Raw genomic sequence first — 20,000 nt, 5'->3', positions numbered from 1 at the left:
ATGAATTGACTCTAATTATTTATTGGCGTTGATATTACATAAATTACACAAGCTCAATCTATTACAATATATATATATATATATATATATATATATATATATATATATATATATATATATATATATATATATATATATATATATATATATATATATATATATATATATATATATATATATATATATATATATATAACAAACACACACACGCACACACACACACACATACATACAAAAACACCATTATGTATGTATAATATGGGAAATATTGTATTTTTAGTGCTTCTTCTGCAAATACTGTAGACATGTTGTTAATCTGCCACTGGAACCTTAAACACACACTTGAAAGCACTTGTAATTTTAACCAGTGACCTGCAGTGTAGCTCGTATCATTCCGATTCTCTACTTTCTGTGCATTTTTTTTCTTTTGTCATTTTGTGTGTTGCAATATTTATAGGGGAATAAGAATGTGTATGTGTATAATTGAGTCAAAGAAATAAGTGAACAGTTGCAGCATCCAGGACAAGTGAAGCATTGGTCAAGGTGGTTCAGGGAGGAAGGGAATTGTGCTGCCTGAAACTAAAAAATGGTGTGGGTGGCCCTGGAAGACAAATAAGGGGGCTGTTACTGCCTTAAAGCAGCCAGTGGAGTCTGATGTCAAGACCACTGGACGCTTTAAGACAGTAGCAGCCCTGTGGGGCTCCCACACTGTGTTTTAGATTGAGGCATATCACAGTTCCCTTCCTGAACCACCTTGAGCAGTGCTTGACTTGTCCTGGATGCTGCCAACTGTTCAGTTATTTCTTGGACTGAATTACCTGCTTCCTTGAGGCCCATGGTCTGCACAATAGTCTCAAATGAGTACTCTTTCATTTGAGCCATATTAACAAACAGCGAGTTATCAAAAGATGTTGTTGCGCAATAATGCGCCACAATGCGGAAAAAGTCGCCTGGTGTTAGTGGTCTCCAACACGCCTCAGGGCACGCTGAGTACAGCTTATGGATCAGTGGCGTGAAGCTGAGGGATGCACTCATGTCATCACAGGGGCTGAGACTCTTGGCTAAAATGGTTCACTCTCAAGAGGGCCATGCTTGTTACACCATTAGTACCAGACCCTCCAGCCAGGGGGAGGAGTCAATACTTAGGATGAACACTGTACACATATACACATATACTGGGTGTCCTAGGAGGAAGGTCATACTTTGTCAGCAATGAAAGATCAAGTTATTCTAAGTCAGAAATATTCTATGTTGAAGTGCTTTTAATGTTGTGGTTTAGAAGTTACTTCCAGCATGAAGGAAAGGAAGATGTTGAGAGAGCTGGAAGAGTTTGCCCAGGCAAAGACAGTGACAAAAGCACAGTTTTGGAGAACAATAGGAGGGACCCCACCAAGTCCATAAGCCTTCCAAGGGTTAATGTCAGTGAGGGCATGGCAAACATCATTGTGAAGGATCTTAACTCTCTCATGCACCAGTAAGTTTCACAAGTTTTCTGTCCAATACTTCTGTTGGCAGCCATTTGTAGCCTCTGTGCACCTTGCAAAACTTTGATTTAGAAGTTTTCTTTCTTTTGAGACTTATAAGAAGGCACATATTATATATCACTAAATTCACAAGGAAATTGTCTTTTTGGTGATTGCCAAAAATAAAATTTCACTTACTTTTTCCCTCAAAAACAAATACAAAACAAGAAAGAATGTTCACAATTTTGTAGCTCAAAACTTTTCCTGCAAGCATTTTGTGGGCTGTACATTACCTAAACTGTCTTTTTATGGGCTTTACAATGGTACTGTTGACATTGTGATATGTCAATTAGATCTCAAGAAAATAAAGGAAAGCTGAAATCATTATTTGTCACAGATTGCAAGCAGACAGCCTGAATCACAGGATGAAACTGACAAATGATCTAGCAGTCTGCCTATTCTGAGAAGCATCATTGTTACCAGTTGATTGCTTCTGTGAAAGGCATGCTCATCTTGAACTCACCAAAAACATTGATGCACTTACAATAGAAACTTTATTTTTAATTAATTTAAATAAGGTTTTAATGCACTTGTGCACTGGTGCAGTTTGACATGAAGATGTTTTGACGTCCGGTGTGCGTCCGGTGTATGAGGGACTAATGGGTTGCATGAAATAATCCAAGGGAAAAGGAGAGGGAGGATCATGCCCTGAATCACTCAAGGTAGAGCTTTTAGCAAAGATTTGAGCAAAGAGTTCACCTTTAGAGATAGATGAGATGGCAGTATTGCCATCAAGTTGAAATAAAAGTGGGAAAGATGAAGAAGCAGTGTTATTAGAGATATTTATGGCTAGGTGGCAGAAGTCACAAAGAGAGAGAGAGAGAGAGAGAGAGAGAGAGAGAGAGAGAGAGAGAGAGAGAGAGAGAGAGAGAGAGAGAGAGAGAGAGATCTAGAAAGATTGTGACATTTTCTGTTGATGAAGGAGGTTTTGGCTAGTTGGAGGACAGACTTGGCATAATTCTGGACAGAAATATAAAGTGCATTAGATTCAGGTGATGGAAGGCTGAAGTACATTTTATGGACTACCTCTTTATCATGTATAACACAAGAACCAAGGTTTGGAAGGTTTAGGGTGAGAGAAAGACAGACATGAAGACAGACATCCTCACCCCTGCTGTGTGTTCAGCACACAGAGGCAAGTCTTGTACATGGAAGCAGTAGTCATTCTAACTAAGGAAAACTAGTTAACACCCCTGAGCCATGAAAACCTTGTTTAAGTAAAGAAAAGCTGCATGTACATGCTTACAAACATTTTATTTATCAATTAACTAAATAGATAGAGAAAGACAATTAACACTGGTAAGTTGCCTCTCATCTCCTCCTCTGTTATTTGAATTTGTGCTTTGCAGGAATCCATGTACAGTGAAACCACGGAGGCTGAAATCATGGATAACAGGGATGACTATGCTGTAATATATATATATATATATATATATATATATATATATATATATATATATATATATATATATATATATATATATATATATATATATATATATATATATATATATATATATATATGGTAATGAACTCCAGTGATCTGTTGGTCTATTTGGAAAATTGTTTCTGCATGTCCTTATCTCATTTTTCTCTTGTTAAGTTTATTGCTGTGACCTTTTTGTGTTGAGAGAGAGAGAGAGAGAGAGAGAGAGAGAGAGAGAGAGAGAGAGAGAGAGAGAGAGAGAGAGAGACCTCTAAACAGACTGGTACTTACCTCCTTCCCAACCCTCCTCCCACCTTCCCTCCCTCCCTTCTCCCCCTCATGAAGTGCTCCCCTTCTTCAGTAATTAATCTCCGCCTCTCCACAGGTAAGCGAAGGACAGGTGTGGCTTGGTCATTAGTGTGGCTCCAGGTATGTACTAGATATGCTTTCTTTCTCATAGATGGTGACTTGAAGTAGTCTCTCTTCCAGTTTTATTGATATTTCACATCTTTTTTTTCATTCTGAGTGTCTTATTTTTAAGTTTTGAAGTAGCTCTGTTTTATTTGCCCATTGGCTCGTTGGTTAATGATCTTATTATGTGTAGTACCTGTTTGGTTCCTCAGCTAGGTAGTCAGCCAGTCAATTAGTGAATCAGACGGTGTATCGGTTGGTCATGCCATCTGTTAGCTGGAGTGATATATAGCCTTGCAAATTATCTTAGTGAGTATTCTGCCGTCTGGTGGGAGATTTATGAACTTACTGTTACATACTGCCATCTTGCAGGTGAATAACACACGGTGAATTTTCATTTCTATCTGACCACCGTGACGAGTTGGTGTCATGTCTGAACGGCTGACGTACAGTCCAAGTTGTCCTACTGGTTGTAAGAGGAGGTGAATTTTGACGCTTACTTCGCTTGCACGACACACGAAGGATTTAGAGGAAAATGCTGATGTTGTCATTAATCCATTACTCTATGACTCAACATCACTCAAGGCCGTGACAACAAAACCATAGGAGTGTGTGTGGATCTCAGTCTGAAAAGAAATAATGTGTCCGATATAGAAACGTAACTCTCATGTCCTTGTCTTTGGTCTTCTGGATCTTGCCAGGTACCGTGGGAAGGCAGGCAGGCAGGCAGGCAGTCTCTCTCTCTCTCTCTCTCTCTCTCTCTCTCTCTCTCTCAACTTTATTTCCTTTTTAGTATGGTTTATGTTAAACATACCACATACAGAGAGAGAGAGAGAGAGAGAGAGAGAGAGAGAGAGAGAGAGAGAGAGAAGAGTTGTCAGGTCACACACACACACACACACACACACACACAGTGGTTGTGGTGTTGGTGGTGGTGGAGGAGGAGGAGAAGGAGGAGGAAAAGGAGGAAGAGGTGGAGGAGGAGGAGGAGGAGGAGGAGGAGGAGGAGGAGGAGGAGGAGGAGGAGGTGGTGGTAGAGGTGGTGGAGGAGGAGGAGGAGAAGGAAGAGGAAGTGGTGGAGGAGGAGCTGGAGGTGAGAAAGTCCATCCTCCCTCACCTTGACTCGTCTGTCTAAACAAACACTGCAAGTCATGCAGCACCACCACTACCACCACCACCACCACCATCACTACCACAGCAAAAACATAGTACTTTAACAACCACTATTACTACCGCAACACCACCACTAACAACTATTATCGTCATCACCTATAACACTAGCATGTTCACTACTACTACTACTACTACTACTACTGCTACAACCATCACTCACGAGATCTATCACTATCATCACCACCGCCATCACTACCACCATCATCATAGTTTCAACCTGCCATTCTCTTATGTCAAACCACCACCACCACCACCACCACCACTACCACCACCACAGAATGAATGAATGTTGGGAGAGAAAGGGAAGTTCGATGAACGGTAGAAGGGAGTGAAAGAAAGGATGTAATGAAGGAACTGAAGGAGAGAGAGGGAAAGAAGGAAGAAAGGATGAAAGAGTTAGATAAGGAGAGATGGAGGAATGGGAGGGAGGAGGGGAAGATAGATTAAGAAGGAAGTAGTGACAGAAGGAAGACGGGAAGGAGAAAGAGGAAAAGAAGGAATTGAAGGAGGAAGAGAGAGAGAGAGAGAGAGAGAGAGAGAGAGAGAGAGAGAGAGAGAGAGAGAGAGAGAGAGAGAGAGAGAGAGGCAATCTGAACTTTCCGAACTGAGCCATGGAATAACCACCACCACCACCACCACCACCACCACCACTACCTCCCTTCCTCCTGCTCCTCCTCCGCCACTCGTTCCCCAATGATAAAGTTTAATGGGGAACTGACAAATTTTCGTTAAGAGGCCAACCCGCTGCTTCCGCCCCCCACCTCCTCCTCCTCCTCTTCCTCCGTAAATCGTGGCAGCAGGTGAGTGGGGGCAGACTGTGCTTGACAAAAAACGTCATTTATAGGAAATAGGATTATATAATGGTTATCCTACGGTAAATGTGGTATAATGTTGCGTTTTTATATTACCATCTTCATTATTATTACTCTCCTCATTCATGTGACTCCACTCCGGCCTTCTCCATTCAGTCTGTCTTCTTCCTCTGTCTGTCTGTCTGTCTGTCTGTCTGTTCCAGGCCATCTCCACGCATCAAACACTGACGCCGGTACTCTTAAACCCATTTCTCTCACAGGATCTGTTTTTTAAAGAGGTTACCGAGCTGACATGTTGTGTTTTAACGGTCGTCTCTCTCTCTCTCTCTCTCTCTCTCTCTCTCTCTCTCTCTCTCTCTCTCTCTCTCTCTCTCTCTCTCTCTCTCTCTCTCTCTCTCTCTCTCCGGACAGCAATGATGAACCTTTTTGTTGTTCCTGTTCTGACGATGTTTATTTGTATCGATCTTGTATATCTCTCTGTGTGTGTGTGTGTGTGTGTGTTTAAGAGTAACAGCAGCAAAATGAGCGACACAAAATCAGCTTTGATTGAATATGTGGAAATATAAAGCCAGCCACTGTTTACAGTTAGGAATGTAATAGTGAATTAATCCATTTTATTACCAGAGAAAGTAGAGAAACGTGGGGCCGGTTCTACTTTACCTCTGTTCTTTAGCACTGAAAATAGAGGGGGGAACATGAAGCTGGTTCCACTCTGAGACCGTAGATTGCAGCTTCATAATCTCCTCTATTCTTTAGTTTTGAAAATAGAGAAGTATAAAACCGGTTCCACTTTCCACTTTGGGCTGCAATCTCTATTCCTTGGCACTGAAAACCGAGAAACACGAGCTGGTTTTACTTTGCGCCTAAGAATACACCACCAAAACTACCTCTCTACTTGGCAGCTTGTTGGAGACGCGGGGTAGCCTTCCTTCGTTCACCCAACCTTGCTGTGCTTAACGAAACGTGTCCAGTGTAACTCAGATTTCTTAAACCAGGTGTCCTCCTCCTCCTGGACCATTAACCACTCATTAATAAGGTTTCTACATTTTTAAAGGTGAAATATTCTTGAGAACCAGGCTAAGCTAATCATCTCTGGCCTTTGAAAATAGTCGTGGTGAGAGAGAAATAGAGAGCAAAGGGCGATAGACAGGCGTTATACCAGTGACAGACTGCTGATACTGTCCCTGTTAGTGGCACACACTTACGGTAATGACTTTGTCCCGTCCATCATCAAGGCTGCAAATGAACCTCGGATGAACGGGAAATACTGGGGTGCAGGAGTGAGGGGGTGAGCGAAGGTTGGACCTCACAGGCTGGGTTGTGTTGTGGTGTGTTGTGGGGAAGGAAAAATACCTAAGAAAAAAAAAAAACTTGCATAACATTTATTTGGAACACATTTATACTTACACATTTTAGAGAAAGAACATTTAAACTCCCTGACAAAATTAGCATCTTTTTAAAACACTTCTCAGCCGCTGCTTGGAATTCTTCAGGTAAACAAGAAACAACAACGGTAATAATTCAAGGGGTTTCGGCTAAACAGAAGCCAAGGAACGTATAGATGATAGGATAAATGATTGTCTAGAGAGGATTTACACAAAGGCGCCCTCTACTCGGCACCAGCATCCCATGGACGGCACATTGTCTCCTCCGTCACGTCCCGCCAGTGGAGAAGTCAAATAAATAATACGTTTTCTTCTCCTACAAGGCACAAGTTGGTAATTTTTTTCTTTTCTTTTCTTTATTTCTTTTTTTTGGGGGGGAGGTGTTAGTTCAGCATATGATTGCACCTGATACCTGTTTGTTTGTTTGTTTGTCTGTTTGTTTGTTTGTTTGTTTGTCTATCTATCTATCTATCTGTGCCTGTCTATTTATCTATATCTGTTTATCCTGCCTTTCTGTCTGTCCTCCAGTCTGTTTGTCTGTCTGTTTGTCTATCTATCTGCCTGTCTGTGTCTGTTTATCTACCTATGTATGTATGTATGTATGTATGTCAGGTCAAACTAGCCAGACATGCACAGTTAGCGAGTTGAATATCAGAAGGTACCATTTCCATTCAGCGGTGCAGCCCACACCTGACAGCGCGCGCGGGAAGAGCGGGGGGGGGGGAACACTGGCATCTTTAAGATCAGCCTTTCATCTCACCTTGCAGTGTGGTTTCCTCAGCCCGTGATTCTATTGGCGGGAGGGACGGGGGAGCAGTGTGGAGTGCGGAGTAGTGGAGTCTTTGGAGCACCACGACCCAAGCCGATTTGTAGGAGTGGATTACTTGGCGGGGGAGACTCAAGCATTGTGAAAGGATTAAGCTGCCAAAATTACACGATTTTCAAGCCGTCCTAAGCCTCAGTATCTCCCCCGCACGAGTGAGCACACCGCACTGGTCCAACTGACGCCGGTAAACCCTTGCAATTTGGACTTAGCGTAAAATGTAATGAATACCACTGACTTGATTGGTTTGCTTCTCTCACGTGTGGAGGGAGTCACCACTTGGGGGTTTCAGTTCTGTATACTTAGGTGTTTAGTATGTTTAGTCAGTTACTTTTGCCAGGCTTTAAAGGACCTTACTGGAGTTTTCAAGGGTGTTTTTATGATTCTAGTGATAGTTTAGTAAGATTGAAAGGATATATATCATTGGCTTTCATGTTTTTTTTTTTTTTATGATTCAAGGAAGTTTTATATAAGTTTTCAGGGGCTTTTCATGATTCTAGTGACAATTTATCAAGAATCCAGAGGGAGTTATTAGTTTTCAAGGACGTTTTCATGATTGTGATAACAGTTCAACTAAGAATTTTTAAAGGTGTTCACAAGCTTCTAATGGCGGTTTAACAAGGAAGTTATTGGAGTGTTTTCATGATTCTAGTAATAGTTAATTAAACAAGCATTCAATACCACTAATGAGAAAAACACGCTTTAAGAATCCGATTAACCGTCCCCTGGCCTTCAAAAAAAAAAAAAAAAAAAAAAAACTAATGAGACAGCAAAGTACGAATACAGGGTTTTCTGGTATTGAAGTCAAGGTAAGTGGCAGTAATATCCTCTATACACACACACACACACACACACACACACCTCGCAGCGACTGTCACCCACCAGCGTCAAATATTCAGCAGTGTAAGTAAAAAAATGAGGACGCAAGGACACGCTGACGCCCTTTCTCCTTATGCCCGTGTTTAGAAGCGCTCTGCTCCCTCACTAGTGTTTTCTAACACGACAGAGACACTTAGCTGTGTTTTCAAGGGTGTTTTACCTGTTAATAATGTAGAAATCATGTTAACGTGTCGCTAGAATAATAAAAAGGTTCCTTTGAAAACCTGTGTCATTTGAACTAAAGAATTTTGAAAGTAGTGGAGGTGCGGCGCAGAGATGTTGCAGGTTAGGTTAGGTCAGGTCAGATAAGGTTAGGTTAGATGAGATAAGGTTAAGCTTACATTAAATTGGATTATGATGACGTAGGATAAGACAGGTTAGGTTAGGTTAGGTGAGATAAGGTTAAGCTTACATTAAGTTGGGTTAGGATGACGTAGGATAAGGCAGGTTAGAACAGGACACAGATGGATCAGTCTAGACAATCATGACTCACCACAAGACTAATTACCTTGGCTAATCTTTATCTGGTTTATCTTTTTTTCATTTCCTCCTCACTCGCCTACTGTCTGTCCCTGTGTCTCTCTCTCTCTCTCTGTCTCTCTTTCCCGTCTTTATTACCCTCAGTTACCAAGTCGAGTGCTAAGACACCCTAAAAACACCTTTAAACACATTAAAACACCCATAAGCATCCTTAAACACCCTGAAAACACCCTTAAATCATGCCAAAACCTTAAAACATCCTTAAAACACTCAAACACCCTAAGGCATCCTAAAACATCCTTAAAACACCCTTAACTCATGCCAAACGACCCTAAAACACCCTTAAATACCTTAAAAAACATGCAAAACTATCTTGAAACACCAAAACCCTCAAAACACGTAAAACACCCTTAGTGTTTTAAAACATCCTTAAACACCTTAAGACACCCAAAAACACCCTTGAATCATGCCAAATGACCCTAAAACATCCTTAAAACACCTTCAAACACCTTTAAAACCCTTTATTAACCCGAGGCATGCTCACTAACAATATCGTAATCTCACCATTTCCCCCAAACTTTTTTTTTTTTTTTATCGTCTGTCACTTTTTTTCATTCACGTTTTCCCTTTTCCCGCGCCACAGTTTTCCCGACACGGCCGTTATCGCGTCCACTGGAAGGAGGGAGGGAGGAGTGGGAGAGGAACAGGTGAGGGAAGAACGGAGTCGAGGGAGGTAGGAGGAACGAGGGAACGAGGAAGGGAAGGAGAGAGGGAGGGAGGAGGGGACAAGGAGAGAACGAGGGACGTAGGAGGGAAAAAGGAAGGAGGGAGGAGGGGACAAGGAGAGAACGAGGGAGGTAGGAGGGAAAAAATAAAGGAGGGAGGAGGGGACAAGGAGAAGACGAAGGAGATGGGAGGGAAGAAGGAGGGAGGGAAAAGGGGACGAAGAGGGGGTAGAGGGAGAAGCGGATGATAGAGGTAGGAAAATATCCCTTGATGGCTTCGCTGATTCGTAAGCGTGACGTGTCCTCATAAAAAGCTTCACGCTTCACGCTTCACGCTTCAGGTAGTAAAGCGAGGCTGCACCGAACACCTGAGCGAGACACCGGCCGGCCCCACCTGTGTGTTGCACTGGCGAGGCAATCAAGGCGCCGCAGCATCTCTTGCAACACACACACACACGCACACATCCTTGCTGCATTATCCCATCACCATTACCACCCCTTAAGCCTACACCAGAAGAAAAAAGAAAAAAAAAAAGCCTCTCAACTTTTCTCTTGTTTCTGTGACTTACCCGTCTATTCCATGCCAGGGACAAGACCTTCCCTGTATTCAGAAACGCTTTGTTCTCTCACCACGACTATTTTCAAAGGCCACAGAGATTACAAGGCAGGTTCTCAAGATTGTTCCTCCCGTTAATAATGGGAAAACTTTGTTCATCTGTCACTAGCACCGTAAAAACACCCTCAAGAACCTGTGAAGCTTTAAATATAGCACACCCATTTAAAAGTGGTGTAGGTGCGGCGCTCAAGTATTGTGGAATATGGTTCTGAGCGCTACACGTACATGAGGTTGCAGCGAATACGTCAATCAGTACCGAAGGGCAATGAAGACACGAGTGAAACAGTAAACACCCTCGCGAGGCTTACGAGTGGGGTGGGCGTGGGGGGGGGAGGTCAAAGTGTAATTAATACTGAAGCGGGAACCATCATGATTGTTTTTACCCACTCAGTAATCACCGAGAGGTCATTAATAAAATAACACCAGGGGGCTGCTTCACCAACATTAATCCTGTTACCCGCCACCTGTCTTACGCGCGCTAATTAACTGGGAGGGGGTGGCGTGGGAACAAGGGAGGGGGCGTGGGAACATGGAATCGAGGCATGGGAGATAGTGGAGACACGGGAGAGGGCGTAGAAACATGAAAGAGAGGGAAGAAACAATGGGAGAAGGGTGTGAGAACATGGGAGGAGGCGTGGGAACGAGAGAGGAGTGGGATCATGTTAGGTACCGCAAGGTGACACTGGAAGATGTGCCACGTGGGAGATCGCAAGGACTAAGAGAGAAACAGGAAGGACACATGAAGGAAGGATACACAGAGAAACAGAGAGAAACGGGAGGAAGAAATCATGAAGGAGGTGAACAGGAAAACAGATAAGCAGCCAGGAAAGAAGAGGGAAAGAGAGAGAGAGAGAGAGAGAGAGAGAGAGAGAGAGAGAGAGAGAGAGAGAGAGAGAGAGAGAGAGAGAGAGAGAGAGAGAGAGGCCCACAGTAAAGAGAGAAAGAAATAAAAATGCAGAAAATGTGAGGAGGAAAAGAAATTATAAGTAGATAGTTAAGTTAAAAAATGTGTGAAGGCAGAGAGGAGAATAAAGCAGAAGAAAAAAAATCATATGAAAAAATAGATATAACGAAAGGGAAAAATTCATGCAGAACAGAACAAAAGGGGATTAGGGGAAAAAAAAAGAGAGAGAGTGAGTATGTGTGAGGTAGGTGGAGGTGGGGTAACAGTGGATAGCTGTGGGAGGCTGGTGTGTGTGGAAGAGAGTGCATGAGGCAGGTGGAGTCTGGATGAGAGTGCATGGATTAGGAAAGCATAGAGGCTGGATGTGTGGGTAAGTGGTGTGTGGATCGGTGTGGGAAGTTGGTGTGTGTGGAAGAGTGGGTATGCGTGAGGCAGAGTAGATGGGGGAGGGAAGTTTATAGGGTGGATGTGTGGATACGTGGTCTGTGGATTCTGGGAAAGTGATGCGTGAGAGTCTGAGGTGAGATCGATCAGTGGCTGGACTAGACACAAGTCTCCACCTGTGCATGCATCTCAGCAGCCACGGCTGTGCAGCTTTAGCAGCATTCCCTTGAGCTTGTAACTTTGCTTCGGTATCAGCGTCGCCTCACAGAAATCTCGTTAACAGTCATCTCACACGAAGCTGTAAGAGAAAAGTTTCATTTAACGGTGAAGTTCCAGACAGCAGTACAAGGAACACAGGCTAATGACATAACAACCGTGCACTTACCAGAACAATGCTATGAAGGTTTAATGATTGTAGTGGTAGTTTATCAAGGGTTGTACGCCATTAGTGAGATAAATACCTATCAAAACCTAACTGCTCATCCCTGTGGCTCCTGAAGAGAGTTAAATGATGTGGTATAATGTCAAACATTAACAAGATTTCTACATTATTAATAGGTGAAACACTCTTGAGAACTTGGCTAATCATCTCTGTGGCCTTGGAAAATAGTCATGAGAGAGAAAAACGTTTCAGAATACGAGTCTTGCTGTTAGACAGGCGATATCAGCTCCTTCCTTTCCTGGGCTCCATTCACATCCTTATCTTGAGAGTGTGTCAGTAATGCAGCCAGACACCACACTGCATTGCTCCCTATTTGTGTGTGTGTGTGTGTGTGTGTATGTGTGTGTTCTGAATCACTGAATTTAAAGCTAGACAGTGCATGTTTCGACGGCACGAATATAAACAAGGATATTTTACGTGTAGAGTCGGTGTCAGATTTCCATATATATATATATATATATATATATATATATATATATATATATATATATATATATATATATATATATATATATATATATATATATATATATATATATATATATATATATATATTACCTTTCATACGCATACGATGTATGCGTAACGACAGCACGAGCGTAAACAAGGATATTTTACCTGTAGCAACCCCTGTCAACCTTCCATTCAATCCTTTCCACAATAAAACATTAACATTTACCCTTTTCCTTCACAAACCCCACCTGGCCTTGAAATATAAGCTAACCACTGGACGTCCCATCTGAGAATAAGTTCTGCTTCTTCACCCCACAGGCAGACATGCGGTAAAATAAACGGAATTACATCGCGTGCAATGACTTCACAGAAAACCCAGAATGAAGCTTGAGAATCCGCGGGTCGAGCTGGCATGAGCGGGGCGTGCGTGTCAGAATGATGCAGCCTCGTATGGTAGTCCTTCATTTCACTTCAGTTTTGGAATAATATCACTGGTATGGATATATTACATTAATTATTTAGGATCAGCTGCCGCATCGCAACCGTCTGTGTGTGTGTGTGTGTGTGTCAAGCGAGGACCGGTCAGCGATGATATGCTTTTTGTGCGTGTCCGTGTATGCAGACGAGCTTCGAACCTAGTGTTCATAATTATTAAACCTTCTCTCTCATGAACCTTACTAGATGGAATAACGTAGAACTTAAAAGAGCATTTTCAAAAGTTTCTGTGTCTTATCTTTACATTTTAATAGACTGGTTTTTAAGTGTTTTATGATACTAGTGATAGTTTTGCAAGAACTCTGCTTCACTGCCGTCATATATTTGCTTCATATGAAAGACCACAGCGTTGAAATATGAAACTCACTCGTATGTGTCATTCATTATCGACTTCCTCGCCTTATTTATCCCTTGTAGGTCGGCTGCTCTTGTATGTTGTCGTAGATAACTTTGTGCATCCCCTTTCTCGCGCCTTAACCTAAATTTATCAGTCTATCTGTCCATCAATCTGCTTTCTCACTACCGACTGACTGAAATGCCATCCCAAATCAGTCAATTTTATCTTTCTCTCTACCGACTAGGTGAAATGCCACAGGGTTTGAGTATGTGCTAAATCTTAGCGGGAACTTGCTGCTTTTTGACTGCTAAATCCAAGATCCCTCCTGATCCCACTGAGACTGCATCTGAATTGGGGTTGCAGCATACCGCATATGATGCACACATGTTACGAATTGTTACCATCTGGCAGAAGATGGAGATCTGTGCAGGGCCGAACATCTCGGTATAGGGAGTCGTATGTTCCATCTAGTATCAGGATATTGAATGGGAATCAACAGTTGTAAAAGAAGGCAGCACTCAGGGACATCAGCAATACTTTTAATGTTTTTAATATTTTAATGTGTTCTATTTTTGATAGTTTATGATTGAGAATTTAATAGATGTAACTGATAGTTTTAAGAATTTTTATACTTCTATATTTCTCTTTTATACTTTGGCAAGCACAAGACAAATTTTCTGTAAGAGCAATAAAGTATTATTATTATTATTATTATTATTATTATTATTATTATTATTATTATTATTATTATGAACTAATTTTGGACGAGTTTTCTCAGTGGCAATTTTTTTTTCATTATTAATGCCTAATATGAAGAGATAGGCCAACTATGGGGACACATGACCTGCTTGGCGGAGGTCTGCGCTCTCTCAGTGCTTTATAGTTGAGCTGTTCATCGCTTCTGCCATCTCCTTTGTGTCCTCAATTAATTTCCTATTTACAACATTTCTTTTTTCAATATCATTCGCAAGTGTGTGTGTGTGTGTGTGTGTGTGTGTGTGTGTGTGTGTGTGTGTGTGTGTGTGTGTAATGAGAGACAAAACACTGTCAACCTATAGGGTGATATATTTCATATTCCGTTACGGTGATCACCGACGAGGAAGAAGAGTCAGACCCAGGACGTCACAGTTCCCCCACAAAGAAGAAGCGTCAGTGGTACTTGCAAGGTTTTAATCAAGAGTAGATGGAGCAAGTGGAATTTACAAGGTCATGACAACTGAGGGAGCGAAGCACATGTTGCTGTTCCTGAACAATATCTTGAAAAAAATTGATGAAATGAATGTTGAATTTCAAACAGAGTCTTTCAGAATGCACAAACTATACAAGGCCATCTGCAGTATGTATCGAAACATCATGGCTACGTTCATTAAGGATGGAATCTTGGTTAGTGAGAAGCTGTCAACAATTGATCCAACTGATTCAAAGAATTACAAAGACCTAAAAGACATTGATCTAGGTGGCAGATGTGAAGCAGCGTTAATGACAGAGAGTGTCTAGGGAAAAATGAAAGTAGGTTTAGGTCAGACTGCTTAAAGTTTTGTCTTAGAACTTTCCTGTCAGATACGCAAGAGGTTTCCTGTAGAAGAAGACAGCGTCATTGCTTTGTTGCAGTGTATGGATCCACAGGAATCAACAAGTCCTGAAAGACAGCTGAAGTCCATCATTAAACTTGTTTTAAAATGTCCTTCTCTGGTGGCTGAGCATCAGCTTGATGATTCACAGGAAGAATGGCGGGTCCTGCCTTGGCCAAAGGAGTTAGGTACTCCATTCTGTGTTCAGTTTGGAGGTGCCAACATTTTGGCACGATCTCAGAACTATATTGCGTGGATATGGGCAGCCAAAATTTAGAGTTTTGTCTCATATTACGTGCGGCCACCTGGTATTGCCACTCTCTTCAGCTAGTGTTCAAAGAGTATTTTCCAAACTGAATTTGATAAATACAAAACAAACAAACAGCCTGAAAAATCGGAGTGTAGTATGAAGGTTTCTTGCCAAACAAGCCATTACACGGCAAAATTCTGTATGCTTCACCTGGAATCCGCCAACGTGTGTAGTACAAGAAGTAAAAAATGGAAACTGCTATAGAAATATAAAGATTTATTGTCAAAGCAGCCCACAGTAACACTTCCTTTTGACTCTGAATGCGAAGATAACCTGTAAGATTTTTTTTATTTTTTTTTTATTCTTTTTACAAGGAAAACCCAGGGCACACAACACCACAAACACGGAAAGCAAGTTTTTTTTTTTTTCTGCATTCATGTATTTCACGGAGTAACGACCTACAATAAAGATTTTCTTAAGTTTGCCTTTTATTTGTAAGACACGTTTTCTGTTGTGTAATAAAGAAAAGATGTATTGTATAGTTGTACCGTTAACATATTTTGCCATTTTTAATATAAAAATGAACATTAATAAGATTATTTCGCATAATAGTCTACCTTGAAAAAAAAAAAAAAAAAAAAAAAAAAAAAAAAATATATATATATATATATATATATATATATATATATATATATATATATATATATATATATATATATATATATATATATATATATATATATATATATATATATATATATATATATATATTGATCTTCAAAAATGTATAATGTTTTCCCAAGCGGTGGCAACATTGGTCGACAGCTATCAGTAACAGTGCGCAGTGGTGGACGTAATTAACTCACAGCCACGTAAAGAAAAGACACCCACTGCTTGTATCCAGGTCTCTCATTTCATTTTCTGGCCATGGGAAGAGAGTATGGAGACTGTCATTAGGTATAAAGTGGTCAGCGGGCAACGGGTAGTGAGGAAGGGGCGCTGTGTGAGGCTAGCTATATACCCCATCTCTCTCTCTCTCTCTCTCTCTCTCTCTCTCTCTCTCTCTCTCTCTCTCTCTCTCTCTCTCTCTTTTCTCACAAACCATATATGAATCTGTAGCGAAGCATAGGTCTTCACGGCTGAGTAAATGCAAATGTTATTATTCGTGGTATATTGGTAAGTATTGTAGCTGTAATGTTAGTCGAGGTTGTTGGCTGGGTGAGTGGGGACGGTGCAAGGGGGCACACACACACACACACACAAAAAAAAGTGTCAGAAACCTTATAGCTTATTCACATACGTATTTTGCCATTAATGGGGAGTTTTCATAACTAGTGGTTGTCAGCAGGTGGCAGCACAGACACAAACTCTTCTCTCACATACAAGCAATATCAGATATACCTACAGTGTTATTCTATTTACATGAAGATGCAATGGGCTTATATAATATATTTTTCTACGTAATCCCTTCTAAGTAGTAACACAAGTAAAATCAAACTCTTTTCATGAACAAATGTATCTAAGTTGATTTTCTAGTGAATCGGCGTTTAGATTTATTTGGTCATCTTAAGATTTCCAAATGAATACACTCTTGATTGGAAACGTCTTAATCTAGACGACAGTAAACATAAAGGCAACATGTCTGTGACACTCAAAAGTCCAAAGAACATACATTTCCTTCCTAGTTTATGGAAACGGCAATTTTAATAAAAAAAAAGCTGTCAACTCGAGTGTCCTGGCAATAGTAATGCTGTATCTCTAACCAAAACAAACACCTGACTCGGCCGCGCTGCTTGAACTTAAGAAACACGTTGTTGGACAAGAAGCTGAATGTTGGTGCGGTGCCCATCTCCACTACGCCCTAAGCAATGGATTACGGCAGCTGGACACTACAGCAGCAGCAGGATCGCCTGAGAGATGTTTGTTTTGCTTCTCCATTACTTTGCCTTGTCGCTCGCTTCGTGAGAGGGATGCTAAAATACCCCCCCCCCAAAAAAAAAAAAAAAAAAACTAGAGCCATATATCACGATGTTAGTGAGTAGGTTGTGTCATGCTATATAGTACAGTGTGTTTTTTTATTTTTTTTCATCGTCCAAATCAATAGTTTTTATACTTGTAATATGCTTTATTTAAGATAATGCTAGCAGTTTACTCGATAATCACACACAAAAAATAATTAATTTGACCACATTCTGTCAATATTATCCATACCGGATATTGAAAAGTCGATACATCATTTCAATAGTATCATGATGATCAATGTTCTGTGCATCTTTACGCACCTGGGATTTACTACAACAATATTTTAGCTCTCTTTCCTACAGTTAGATGAGCACCAACGACATCTAGCGGTTGAGTTCCGAAAACTCCCCATTCCTCCCAATCTCACTACCTAGCCTGTACCTAGCCTAACTTAAACCAAGCAGGTAATTTCCCGCACACAGGAACGTTCTGCTCTCACCACAACTGTTTTCAAAGGCCACGTACATAAATTAGCCGGGTTTTCGAGTGTTTCTTCCCCTCCTTCATTACTATTAGTCATTATTGCTGTTATTATTATCATCATCATTATTGAAGCTGCTATAATTATTGGTATTATCTTTATTGAAATTTTTATTTTTTTGTTATTATTATTATCATCATTATTATCATTATTATTATTATTATTATTGCTGTTGTTATTATTATTTCCATTATTATTATCATTATAATTATTTTGCTATTATCATTATTAATGTTATAATTAGCATTACTGCTACTACACTACTATTACTATTACTAATACTGCGATTGCTATTATCATTACTATCACTATTCTGTTATTATTGTTGTTGTTAGCAATGTTATTTAAGCCATGTACGAGAAGAATAACCGATGTGTATTGGAATAAACTTCTGAGTCTGAATCCGAATCTATCAAGAATATAGAAAACTTATTAATCTGTCATTAGAACCATAAAAACACCCTGAAAAACCCTTGTCACTTCAGTTCACTACGTAGAGCAGCTTGGCAGTAGTGGAGATGCGGCGCAGAAGTGGTTCTCAATAAGGTTTAATACTTGATACTTCACCCTGTTAGCCTAATAAAACAATCCAGCATTTAACTGTTCCCCTTTAACGTAACGAGGGCTCGAGGACAGGGCTGCTGCTGCTGCTGGTGTTCCCCTGCTGGCCTCGTCTGGCGAATAGTTGCAAAAATGGTGTTCCTAGCATTCCTAACTTTTTTTGCAAGATTTTTAAATGATAATTTGCATCTGTTGTGAGCATTATACGTATCATGCTTCTGCTTCACCTCACCGCCGCTGTCTCCTCCTCCTCCCCCTTCTTTCCTTCTTTCCTTCTTTCCTCCTTTTTATCTATTTTTTTCTTATTTTCTCTTCAGTTTTTTTTTTCTCTTTTTCTCTTGTTCTTTTTCATCTTTCCTTCCTTGTTCTCTCGTTGCCATCGTCGTCGTCGCTGTTGTTGTTGTTGTTGTTGTTGTTGTTGTTGTTGTTGTTGTTGTTTCCTTTTCTCCTCCTCCTCTCCTTTTTTTCTCTCCTTTTCTCCTCACCTTTCCTTTCTTTTCTTTTCCTTTCCTTTCCTTTCCTGTGTTCGCTTCTCCCATCCTCTTATCTTCTGCAGTTTCATTTAATTTCGTTTCATCTCGTCTGCTTCTTTCACCTTCTTCCCTTAATCCCCCTCTCTCCCCTCTCTCTCTCTCTCTCTCTCTCTCTCTCTCTCTCTCTCTCTCTCTCTCTCTCTCTCTCTCTCTCTCTCTCCCTCCTCCCACATGCAGCTGCAAGGAATAAGTTGAAGGCACGGGGAGGAGAGGAAGGAAGAATGTGTAGGTATTAAAGGCAATGTTCTTGGTTATACAGTTTTGTGAGGGCGTGTTGGAGGTGCGAGGCGCAGCCCTGCCAGGAGGGAAATAATGAGGCAAAAATGAAGCAGCGAAAGAGGAAACAAAGAGGAAAGTATGACAAACGTACTGGGAAGAGAATGCAAAAATGGGGATAACGAGATAGAAAAAAAAGAGGATAATGTAATCTTTCGTAAATGGGAGAGTAGAGAATGAATAAATGGAAAAAAAATGAGGAAACAGAGAGGAAAGTATGACAAACGGACGGGGAAGACATTTAAAATGGATAATGAGGTAGAAAGAAAAGAAAATATGTTTTTGCGAAGATAGGAGAACAGAGAATAGGTAAATTTAAAAAAAATGAGGTACCGAAAGAGGAAACAAAGAGGAAAACAATGACAAATGGACCACGAAAGAGTCAAAATCGATAACGAAGGAAGGAAGGAAGGAAGGAGGAAAAATAACATAGACTTACGTAATGACGGTAAACAAGGAAATAGGAAAATGGGAAATGAATAAAGATAAGAGAGAGAATAAAAGAAGACATCTCAGGCAGAAAGCACAAAAAAATGGCTGACAAAATTTAATGAAAATAATGTTTTTGTTTCCCTTTGCATGATAGGATAAGTTTCTTTGATGTCCAACAGAAAAAAATTTTATGCAATGAAAAAAAAAAAAACAATTACGCTGTTTGTTAGAATTTACTGTTAAATTCTAACTAATGGTACCAATAGTCGAGAGAGAGAGAGAGAGAGAGAGAGAGAGAGAGAGAGAGAGAGAGAGAGAGAGAGAGAGAGAGAGAGAGAGAGAGAGAGATAGATTAGGAAGTTTTTTTTTTTTTTAATGAAACGAAGATTTTATGCCACTAAAATATGAAGTAGCCAGTTTATACTACATTCTCTCTCTCTCTCTCTCTCTCTCTCTCTCTCTCTCTCTCTCTCTCTCTCTCTCTCTCTCTCTCTCTCTCTCTCTCTCTCTCTCTCTCTCTCTTCATTTGTTTCAGGTCTATTTATAAAAGTCTTATTTATCGAGTGTGAAGATAGAGAGAGAGAGAGAGAGAGAGAGAGAGAGAGA

General features: G+C 40.6%; 1 protein-coding gene across 1 annotated transcript in view; it reads left to right on the top strand.

The window, feature by feature from the left end:
• LOC135097606 (uncharacterized) overlaps nt 1–20,000 on the top strand; it is a 36,770-nt gene that overhangs the window by 958 nt on the left and 15,812 nt on the right. The window lies entirely within an intron of this gene.

Source organism: Scylla paramamosain, unplaced genomic scaffold (genome assembly GCF_035594125.1).
Source record: "Scylla paramamosain isolate STU-SP2022 unplaced genomic scaffold, ASM3559412v1 Contig26, whole genome shotgun sequence".
NCBI lineage: Eukaryota > Metazoa > Arthropoda > Malacostraca > Decapoda > Portunidae > Scylla > Scylla paramamosain.
The sequence above is the reverse complement of the archived record's forward strand: the minus strand, read 5'-3'. Positions and strand labels throughout refer to the sequence as shown.